The sequence below is a fragment of the Malus domestica genome, chromosome 16 (genome assembly GCF_042453785.1).
Source record: "Malus domestica chromosome 16, GDT2T_hap1".
In the NCBI taxonomy this organism is placed as follows: domain Eukaryota; kingdom Viridiplantae; phylum Streptophyta; class Magnoliopsida; order Rosales; family Rosaceae; genus Malus; species Malus domestica.
Genome location: NC_091676.1, coordinates 7,497,631 through 7,508,213, shown reverse-complemented (window position 1 = coordinate 7,508,213; position 10,583 = coordinate 7,497,631). Strand labels below are relative to the sequence as shown.

Here is a 10,583-nt window from a genome sequence, read left to right as displayed (position 1 = left end):
GATGTAGCCCAATTTTATGCTACCAAAGAAAGGAAGTTGCTAGCCCCAGTGGTGGATTTAGCCCCATTTTCCTGCTCATTGGGGATGAAATTTCTCGCTAATGCTTGAAATGTAGTAGCCTCATGAAGGATAAAACCCTCATTGCATATGCTCTTAGTGTAGATAATATCCTAGATTAAGTCCAAAAACTCTTTCAATTTTAAAAGCACTTTTATACAAGCTCTTATTTTTGCAAGTTCTACTTCTACTTGAAGTAATAGTCATGAACTCATTTTCGACCCAAAAAAAAAAAAGTTGTGGACTCATGGGGGACAAGTGTTTTGTGAGAATTTGGTCATGTGCAAAGCTAGCCTTAAGGGTGTGCAGTGGTGCCACTGAACGAGGCCCCAATTACGATTTTATTTTACCTGTATATATTATATATATATTTAAATTTGCAATGACATATCAAATTCTTCTCGCAATGCAATTGTCTTCCGCGTCTTATCCATGTACCATAAAACACATGAGACCACCTCCAATCTAAATGTTAAAAACAATTCCGTAATTACATAGTTACACAATTATACAAGTATATAATTACATCTAAAAGTAAAAACAATTCCGTAATTACATAGTTACACAATTATACAAGTATATAATTACAATCGTACAATTATAGAAGGGTGGTGGTATCCAAACACTCATTTTAACCTTCACACATTCTTTAATTTTTGGTCACCAAATTGAAGGAATTGAAGAATATCAATAAACAAAAATTAACAAGAGTGTGTGAGAAGTAAAAAATAGTAAGAATAGCACTACTTTGACAGAATTGCACAATTATGTATTACAGAACGATGTGTAGTTTAGCTCGTCTAGCCCTACATCTACTTCTAGTGTAATCACAAAACTTCGTGTGTGTGTGTGCACGCGCCAAATTGCCTACTCTTCTTCATTAATATTTATCGTATTTTCTTAACAAAAATGACATATTATACGATTGCAAAGTTACACAATTAGGCCACATGAAAATGATGCAAAATGTAAGAAAGAAAAACAAAGAAACTCTCTCATGAGAGCGTAGCCTAGGTGGAGGAATTAAGAGATGAAGATGATAGTAGAATGCTCCACTAAGGTCTTGTTTGGTATTGTTGTGCTTTGAAAAAAAACTACTTCTGCTGTGCTGCGAGAACAAACAGTTGTGAAATAAAGTAGTAAAGTGTTTGGTAAACTTTTTTGTAAAAGTGCTTTTAGCAAAAAGAAGCAGTGTTAAAGTGTTTGGTAAATTTTTATGTAAAACCGCTTCGACTGTGTAAAATAACTAAAAAATATATGATGTTAAATATTATATAATAAATTTTTTATCTTTTCTTTATTATGACATTTATAAGATTGATATAAACTATTTATAAACACTTGTGAGCTTCGAAGAATGTACTTTTACCTTTTTTTATTAAGATAATTATAATTTTTTTATTATATTATTTTCTCTAAGAGTCGTTTCTTCTTTATCTTGTCCCTATTTTATTTTTGTTGAACCTGTGTATCTTCTATCTTCCGCCGCTCACTCCCTCTGGGTCGCATCAACCGATTTGCGGAAGATGGATGAACTCCGATTTCAGGACTTCCCGTCAGTGTTAACGGCGAAGGCGTTGTGGCTTTCCCGTTGAGATTTTGGGTGTCAATCAGAAGGGTGCAAATCTAGCATTCTTTGTGCAACCCAGATTTTGACAAAGCCCAAAAATCCGACGAAGAGGCCACGAATTTCAACAAAACCCATAAATCAAACGAACCTTCCGCCTCTTCTGTCCCAGAAATCCGAAGAAGCTCAGAGTCAAAGAGGACGGGAGAAAGACGTGGCGGGGTCGACGATGAAGTCGACGGGTATAATGTATAATTTATTTAATTGCTAAAGGCCATTTTGGGTATTGGAAAATTTCATTAAAGGCCTCAGCTCCTCTTGCGAAATCGGTTTGTGCAGAAGTTGGGCAAGCAAAAAAAGTTGGTTTTTCAAAGCTGAGTTTTGCATCTTTGTGTTTTTGATTTTTTTTCACCCAAAACTGTAAAAAAAAAAGCTAAAGTTGAATTTTTAACAAACATAAAAAAGCACCCAACTTTTTTTTAAAAGTACTTCAATACCAAATCAGGGTTAAGGCTCATGAGGAAGAGCTGGAAATCATACACCTCTAAATTAAAACAACAAAAGTAGGAGGTGAAAAAAAAAACACGATAAAGAAGAGGATTACATGCACTGGAGGGAGAAATTATAGGGTTTTTTTTTTTTTTTTTTTGCATATTTCCAATAAAAATTTTCTTGGTCAAGTAGTTTTTTTTTGTTGTCAAATTATAGATTTTGTTATATTAACTACTGATAAGATTTAAACTCACATCGTGTAAGAATTTAACACCTTTCTACCACTGTAGTAAAGAATCACTCTTAGGCAAGTAGTTTTAAACAGTTGTAAGAATAAGCTTTTCATGAATTTTTTTTTTTAATAAACAACTATCAAAACAAACGATATTATTTATTTAAAAAAAATTGTACAAAGAAGAGTGATTTCCGACCACAAGGCTTTTCAATCGCACTTTCATCTCCGCAGCCGAAAATTTTCTCCCGCAGCTGCTGGGACTCGGAAACCAAGACTAGCGCAAAGTAATGGGCCTGATGGCTATGAGAATTATTAGATGGTACAGTATTACCACCTGGCACTGACAGCTAGTAGTACCCACCAATAAATGCATGACATGTGGCAAGTTAATTATTAAATAAAAATTAATGGCTGGGTTTTACAAGATCCTAACACCGTTAGGTCTCTGCCAAAAAACTGCTGTGACTGTCTGCCTCTCCTCCTTTTCCGCCAAAACTGATTCCTCGTATCCCACCTTTTGGTTTTTCACCAAAACCAAAAGCTTTTGTTGCGCTCCCAATCGAATCCGTCATTTCTCAAGAAAAGGAAAGCTCTGCAACGTTCAAAAAAAAAAAAAAAAAAAGAACCTCATCCCTATTTACTTGAATCAAAACCCAGAAATCTCATGCTACAGGTACTGGAAATTTTTGCTTGAATCTTACTGCAATTTGGTATTTTTTGCTTGAATCTGACTGCGAAAACCAAAAATATGTGTTTCTGTTATTATTTTCTTCTTAAACCTGCAACTGCAGGCAGTGATGTAAAACCCAGGCAGTGTTATATGTCATTTGGTGTTGAATTTGATAAGCTAGTATGTGTTTGTATTGATCATAAAGAAAAGTAGGACAAGAGATAACGTATACATGCAAAGGAGAGAAGGAACAGACTCCTTCAATGATTTTCAAGAAATTGTTGCTTGAATCTTACTACAATTTGGAATTTTTTGCTTGAATCTTACTGCAATTTCTTGCTTGAATTTTGTTTTACCCTTTTCGATTCCAGCTTGTTTAAATTCTGGGACCATTCTAAAAAAGTAGGCTCCGCACCATTCACAAAAAAGCAAAGCTTCACCAAGGAAGAATATGGATACTGGTAAAATATTTAACCTATCAGCCTATTTGGTTTGTCTTTTTAGCAATTTCTCTTTTCATTTTTAACTTGTTATTCGACTGCTATCATATGTCTGTTATTTTTGCATCCATTATTTAACCGTTCAATTACGTACAAATTTTTCATTCACGTACAAATTTTTCTTGTACAGTATTCATTGATACCGATAGTGATGAAGAAAATAATCAGAAAGAAGATCCAATCATTGATATAGAAAGTGATGAAGAAAATAATAGAGAAGAAGATCCAGTCATTGTGAATCGAACGGAGAATTTCGATGACATTTTCGTGGGAAAAGTTGTACTAAATGAAAAGGAAGCTTATGATCTCTACAACAACTATGCTACGACATTTGGATTCAGTGTTCGTAAGGGACAAAAGAGATATAATAGAAAGAATCAACTAAGACAAGTTTGTTATCTTTGTTCAAAAGAAGGTTTTAAGGTAGATGGTGACCCGTCAGAAGCAAGCAATTCTTATAAACTAGAGACAAGAACATGATGCAAAGCTAGAATTCGATTTGCAGTACAAACGGATGGTACGTTGAAAGTTGCTCAATTTTTTTCTCAACACAATCACGAGCTTGCTAAACCAGAAAAGAGGCAGTTTTTGAGATCAAATAGAAAAGCTTTTGGTTTTGGCGAAAAAGGAGGAGGTGAGATACGAGGAATCAATTGCGGCGGAAAAGGAGGAGAAGGCGTGGGGAAGGAGAAGAGGCAGACATCAGTTTTTTGGCAGAGACCTAACGGCGTTAGGTTCTTGTAAAATCCAGCCATTAATTTTTATTTAATAATTAACTTGCCACATGTCATGCATTTATTGGTGGGTACTACCAGCTGTCAGTGCCAGGTGGTAATACTGTACCATCTAATAATTGCTGCTAATAACACTTTACGAGATACTGTTTTTTTTTTTTTTTTTTTTTTTTTTGAGAACTGATACTGTTTTTTATATTAGCGTGGCCATTATTGAGTGTACGATCCTCAGATTTTGAAATCTGGGCTTCAGAGTCCTATCAAAATCTAACGAAGGAATCCATTATTAAGCGTAGATGTTTTTTAAAATCTGGGCTATGCTGCTAGTAACACTTTCTTTCTTCTTTTTTGTGTCAAAATTCTAAGTGAGCTTTAATATGTTAAGATAGTAAGGATTGACACATGTTTGAAGCTCAACAGTTAATGTACTTTAATATTGTTTATTTATTTAGCTTAAGTACCTTTTACACATAAAAAGACGTATGAGAATGTGAAGTATCATCTCACATCTAGATAAATTACTTCAAATTATGAATTTACTAAATTTGAAGGGAACTTATTTACGCTCTGCACTTCTACTTGAACGTCACAGTCATGGACGAATGGGGTACAAGATTTTTGTGAGGGTTTGGTCATGTGTTCCTCACAAGCCCTAATCTAAAGATATCTGCTTTTGAAGGGACAGGCTCTACGGCTCATGTAACTACTCACGGACCAAACAAGTTTACGGTTGCGTGGCCCAAATATTAGCCAACTGAAGCCAAAAATCCTGACTGGCTCATCTTCCATTGCAGAGGCCCAAATTGTTGAACGAGTTTATGGTTTATGGAACTTACACAGCTTAGAACTATTCTACAAAAATAACTTGAAAATAACAAATAACTGATGTGATGTGTTATCAATATAAAATAAGAAACGAGGGGATTTTCTTTGTGAGAATTCTGAAAATCCTCCAATATCGTATTCGTCAAATATTGTTTATATTTAGTTTTAAATAAAAAAATTATAATAATTTATGACCGTACGATATACAATGAACAAATGTGATTAGAAGATCTCTGAGATCCTCACAAAGAGAACCTAAAGAGGATCATCATTCTAAAATAAGTATTTAATTCAGTTATAATAGCATAGCTCACAAAATTTTTAGCATCACCCATTACAAAAACAAGAACATCAAACTGAGTTTAAAAAGATGATCATAAAATTCTCTAAATACAACCCCAAAACTCAGAAACCAAAATTAAGATTGAACAAAGAAAATGGCCATCACTCAACTCAACTAACATTGATGTCCAAAATCTTGGAAGTAACGGAAGCCTACGGAATAGTAATATACAAGACCCCATCTTTAACCTCAGCCTTGATCTCCTCAAACTGAATATTCTCCGGCAACGCAATCCTACTGCTGCACCTCCCATAGCTCTTGGCAGACCACACCTCCCCGTTTTCTGATAAGCTCATATTTATATATATTTTACATCAAATTCACTTCTCTTTTCTTAGTTAGTTCCTTATATTTTTGAGCTATTTACTTTGTTTTTGTGTTTTGTGGGATTTGTCAAGCAAATAAAAGAAAAATAGCACAAGTAGGATTTTTAGTAACAAATTCGTCAAAACTGTCTGTGCAGATCAGCTGACTTTGGAAGCAAGTTGCGAACAGCTCAAAATGAATTAGAGAATGAGCCTTATATGCTTGGAAAGCTACGGATGTCTATTTTCTGGAGCATTTCGCAGATTGTTAATATCATTTTCGTAGAAAAAGTTATGACCGTTTTAACACTGAAAGGTTCACAAGAGACTGGGCAGTTTGTAATTGCAATGAAAGCAATAAATCCAATAAATCTAGCAGCCAAAACTAATGCAGCCAAGAACAAGTCAGCTAACACCTATTCAAATATCAGAGGAAATTGAATTAAAAATGAGAATTAAGAGGGAGTAATTGGCATAAAGGCTACCTAAAGAGTTACAATTGTTTTACAATTTCCTCTCACTTATTGTCATCACTAAATGGTTATTAGTGGGTGAGTTAAGGGGAAGAAAATGATGCAGCAAGAATTGGTTTAAAACCAGCATTGGGGAAGGAAGAAAAGGGGGGAGGAGGCCTCGGTCGATTTCTTTCGGTTCTATCTTCTCAAACTCATGTCTATCTTTTGTTTTAACTTAAGGATTGTGTGTAACTAAAGTTTTAGTAGTTAGGGGCTGTTTTGAAGCCCCAAATATGATTGCAAGTTTGTTATGACATTTCGTTTGAATTACTTTTATGAATGGATGAAAATTAGTTCACTACTTGTCTCATTGATGAATTCTTTATTTGTTTTCTATGGGTGCATACGTAGTAAGCATATATAGGATTCTAATGCTATGAATATGTGTGTGCCTGCCCTTGTAGAATGAGGACCTACATATGTTCTAAAGTAGTACTTGTTAACTGCGATTAACATGTGAACCAATTTTTAGGATAAGTAAGACAACGCCAGTACTTACGATGTCTTGTGATGACTCAAACTCTTTTCATTCTTAATGATTCCTACTTGTTAAATCTATGAACACGCCATTCTAGAAGTTAAGTTGAAAATGCCATTCTCTTAACATACTATGTAAGAAAGAGTAATAGGTTGAGTTCTAACATTGAGCCAACTTAAGCATCTTCATCCGGAAATAAAAGGAATTTGAATAAAACATAACATGTTTGCATGATTATCTGGTGGTGGATAACAATTCCCCTAACTCGTTTTTCTTAATATGTGAACTACTTAAAATATGTTTCTATCCTGTTTTTGTTTGATTTAATTTAAATATCAAACCTAATCCAAAAATCCCAAAAATTTGTAAAAGTGTAGCTCTGTGTGTCTAGTGTTTGCTTATAAAATTTCGTAGACTTTAGATTAGTGTAAGTCAATCTAATAATTATTTTTCGGTGGCTGGTCAGTAGGGACAGCAACCTGTTTTTGTGACATTTTAAGTAGTTAGATAAAACAATCTTCTGCTGGAAAGACCCTTATTTTCATATGCTAGAATTGACAAATCTTAGTGTTAATAAAGAAAATCAATAGGACATTTGTGTGCTACTTTGTGGTGTGCTTTTAATTCTATCATTTTCTTCCACCACCACCCCATTCTCCGTCTTCTTGGCCGCCTTCTCAGCCTTCACAACCAGCATTTTATCCTCCACCCACACCTTCACGTCCTCTTTCGTCATCCCCGGCATGTCGAATCTCATCTTGTAATCACTCTCCCCTTCTTTGATCTCCCATGGCGTCCGTCCCCCGCCCTACACTCCTGCCTCTCTTGGCAATGGCGGCGTGTACCCGCCAGAGTAGGCCAATGGGTCCTCCATCATCCTCTCCATTGTTTCCATCATCTGCTGCACCGTCCTCGCCGTTGGAAACCGATCCCACAACCCTGCCAAATATCAATTTGTTATTCAATTAAACTATTCAAACCTAGGGCATGTCTGAGTGACTGTTTCCAATGTAAACACTACTAGCATAAGCACTTACGAACAGAAGTACTTACTACGCATCTCAAGCAAGTCCAAGAAGCTTAAAAGTTTGAGGGGGGAACTCGAATTTACCGATGGGTGGCGCTGGGGCAGCTCTCTTTCTAGGCTGGGCTTGTTGTTGTTGTTGTTGTTGTTGGAGCTTGACGGTCCTCTGCAAGTGGTCGAGGTTGTCTCGTGCATCGCCTGCCATGGCCTTGATTCTGTTCTTACCGTAGCTAAAACGTCCACCGCCATGAATTGGTTTGGAAAAAACTGGTATCGCACATTTTTGGTTTTTGCAGATGACATTGGGAGAAAAGAGGCTGAAATTTGCTATAGCCTGAGACATTTTTGTATCTCTCAAATGTTGGGCTTTTGTTTATTGGTCGAGTGAAGTTGTCAGTTGTTGGCACCAGAAATTAATGGAGTTGTAGGGCACTGTTTGGTAGACAAGAAAATCGAGACAGAAAGTGAAGGACAATGGAATTTGAGGAGAAACGGACTGGGTTGTCCTATATTTAAAGGAAAGTGTAGACCTTTCTGGAAGAAGAAACGAAGGAAGAAGACGAGAGTTTCAGAACCTGGCACTGACAGTTCTGGAGAGCTCTTGAAAGGAGAAACCTCACCTGGATAGGGAAAAATCTGAGATACTCGGTTGCAAATTCGCACGACGTCGTTTTGGTCAATTGGCATTTCGGCATTTACATTTTTTGAAATCTATATATACTAAAGCCCAGTTCCCCTCACTGTTCATCATGTGAGATGGGTTACTGTTCACGAACAGTGTGTGGACGAAAACGCCCTTCAAATGCTTCTTTCTGTGGCATTTTTTGTGCTTTTTCACAGTAAAAAGGCAATTTTACCCTCATTTGCCTACGTGTCCCTCATTGCTCCGCCTTCTTCCTTTGTTTTTCTGCTTTCTTCTTTCTCTGTGCACACTGCACACGCGTCCTCATCCGTGTGCCTTTTCGTTGGATTTTCTTACTGCTATACACGTGTTCTTCTTCCTAGAACGGAAGAAAGATGGAAAATCAAGGCTCTTCCATTTTGATGAGCTTATTAAGTCTTGGATAATTTATGAATTTAAGATCTTCAATTTTAGTATTTAAAGAGTAATATGTGTTTTATTTATTTATTTATTTATTTATTTATTATGCAGCAGTTAAAGAAGGGTGCGAGGAAACTTTATAAAAGATTAAGGAAGGTGAATTGATAATGGTATTTAAATTTTAACAATTCAATTTCTTATAATTGGGTAAATGCTGGCATTTAATAGTACTTTGAAGATGGATTTTTGACTTTGAGTTTTGACTCTTTATTGTGCATTTTTTTTATTCAGTCTTTGGCAAGCCATAATACATGATAAACAAAATAATTGGGTTTTAGTAAATATTGATTTTGTAAAATTCTTTATTTAAATTTCTAGGTTCTGATGAATTCTCATTTAGAGTTGGTGACAACCAATTGACTCACCACCGACTTTAGATCAAGATTCAAGTATGCCTTAAATTTGTAAGGCATGTTTTCATTCTATTTTGTTGATTTTGTCATCACAATTTATTACAAAGTTGGGATATCGGTTAATTTTTAGACTTGGATTTTAAATTTTTATTCGTATTTATGGAAAATTGCAGAAAGAATGCATTAAGATTCAGCTCTCCGATCCGAAGGACCTTAAGATTGAAGGCTGAATTATTGTAAGTCTGTCTTCTGTCACATGTTTACCCATATTCTTCTGTCCAATCATTTCTTGACACTATATTAGTAATCCCAATTATTATAGGGATTAGCAGATTAAGATCTATTTAGATTCTTTTGAATGTAAATAGTATTAATCTTCTTACAATCTTTCATATGTTTACACAATCTTCCATACAATTTTTAATCCCGCAGCAACGCGCGGGCATCGATTTCTAGTTTTACACTACTCGCGGGAACCTCATTCTGAAAAGATATAATCAAATTTCTTTAGTTTGTTAAAAGAAAAGTGTTTGCAAATTTCCCACAAAAAAATTGCTTAGTTATTTATGGATGAAGCATCAGATGAACACAACACCCACCTCCATAATTACTAATTAGATTATAATTTGTTTGTGATTAATGTTGTTAATTGGACTACATTTGTTGATCACATTGTTGACCACTTCTCTAATACATGTTATTAAGTCTCACGTATATAAATGCGTACATTTCTATTTTGAGAAGTGATTAGTAAATGTAATACAGATAACATGATTATTATAAACCAACATATACATGAAAGGAAAATATATACTTGCATCCATTGCATGGAAGGGTTCGCCCTTTGCGATTAGCGTGTTTTCATTGGACAAATTTCATGATCATAATCATTTATTTTCGTAATCATCATTTAAAGTCATATTTAGGAAAAACCAACCAAACTAAAAATCGTTTAGTTATTTATATGTATCACATAAATGAATTGTTTACATGGTACCAATATTTTTTATTTGTTTGATACATATAAGTGATTAAGTGATATATGGTTTGATTTACATTTGTAGCGGTGATTTTAATAATAATTAAGAAAATAAACTTTTGAGGTTATGAAGTTTATACAATAAATATATGCTTATAGCAAGAGATGGACAAAGTGTTGCGCTCCATGGAATAGATGGTCCCAACTCCCAAACGAAATTATAAAAAAAAAATACAAATGAAAGAATATTATTTTAATTTTGTCAAAAAGAAAAAAAAGAGTTGGCTCAAATTTTAGGATGTGACTTCAATGCTATATAATCGCATTAAGTGCTATGAATATTTTAGCTGTTAAATTTGGTTTCTATTTTTTATTTCAAACATTTGTTTTTCATACTACTCAAT

At 34.7% G+C, this 10,583-nt stretch overlaps 2 long non-coding RNA genes and 1 pseudogene across 2 annotated transcripts; 2 read left to right on the top strand and 1 right to left on the bottom strand.

Moving 5' to 3' along the window:
- Window positions 1-2,806: 2,806 nt before the first annotated feature.
- On the top strand, window positions 2,807-4,399 carry LOC139192883 (uncharacterized). Its single transcript, XR_011577409.1, has 3 exons — window positions 2,807-3,024; window positions 3,393-3,482; window positions 3,652-4,399. It is a non-coding gene; the product is annotated as an uncharacterized lncRNA (long non-coding RNA).
- A 923-nt stretch (window positions 4,400-5,322) lies between these two features.
- On the bottom strand, window positions 5,323-8,359 carry LOC103416671 (small heat shock protein, chloroplastic-like; annotated as a pseudogene).
- A 537-nt stretch (window positions 8,360-8,896) lies between these two features.
- On the top strand, window positions 8,897-9,585 carry LOC139192846 (uncharacterized). The gene is made up of 3 exons (XR_011577317.1): window positions 8,897-8,943; window positions 9,166-9,251; window positions 9,374-9,585. It is a non-coding gene; the product is annotated as an uncharacterized lncRNA (long non-coding RNA).
- Window positions 9,586-10,583: the final 998 nt, after the last annotated feature.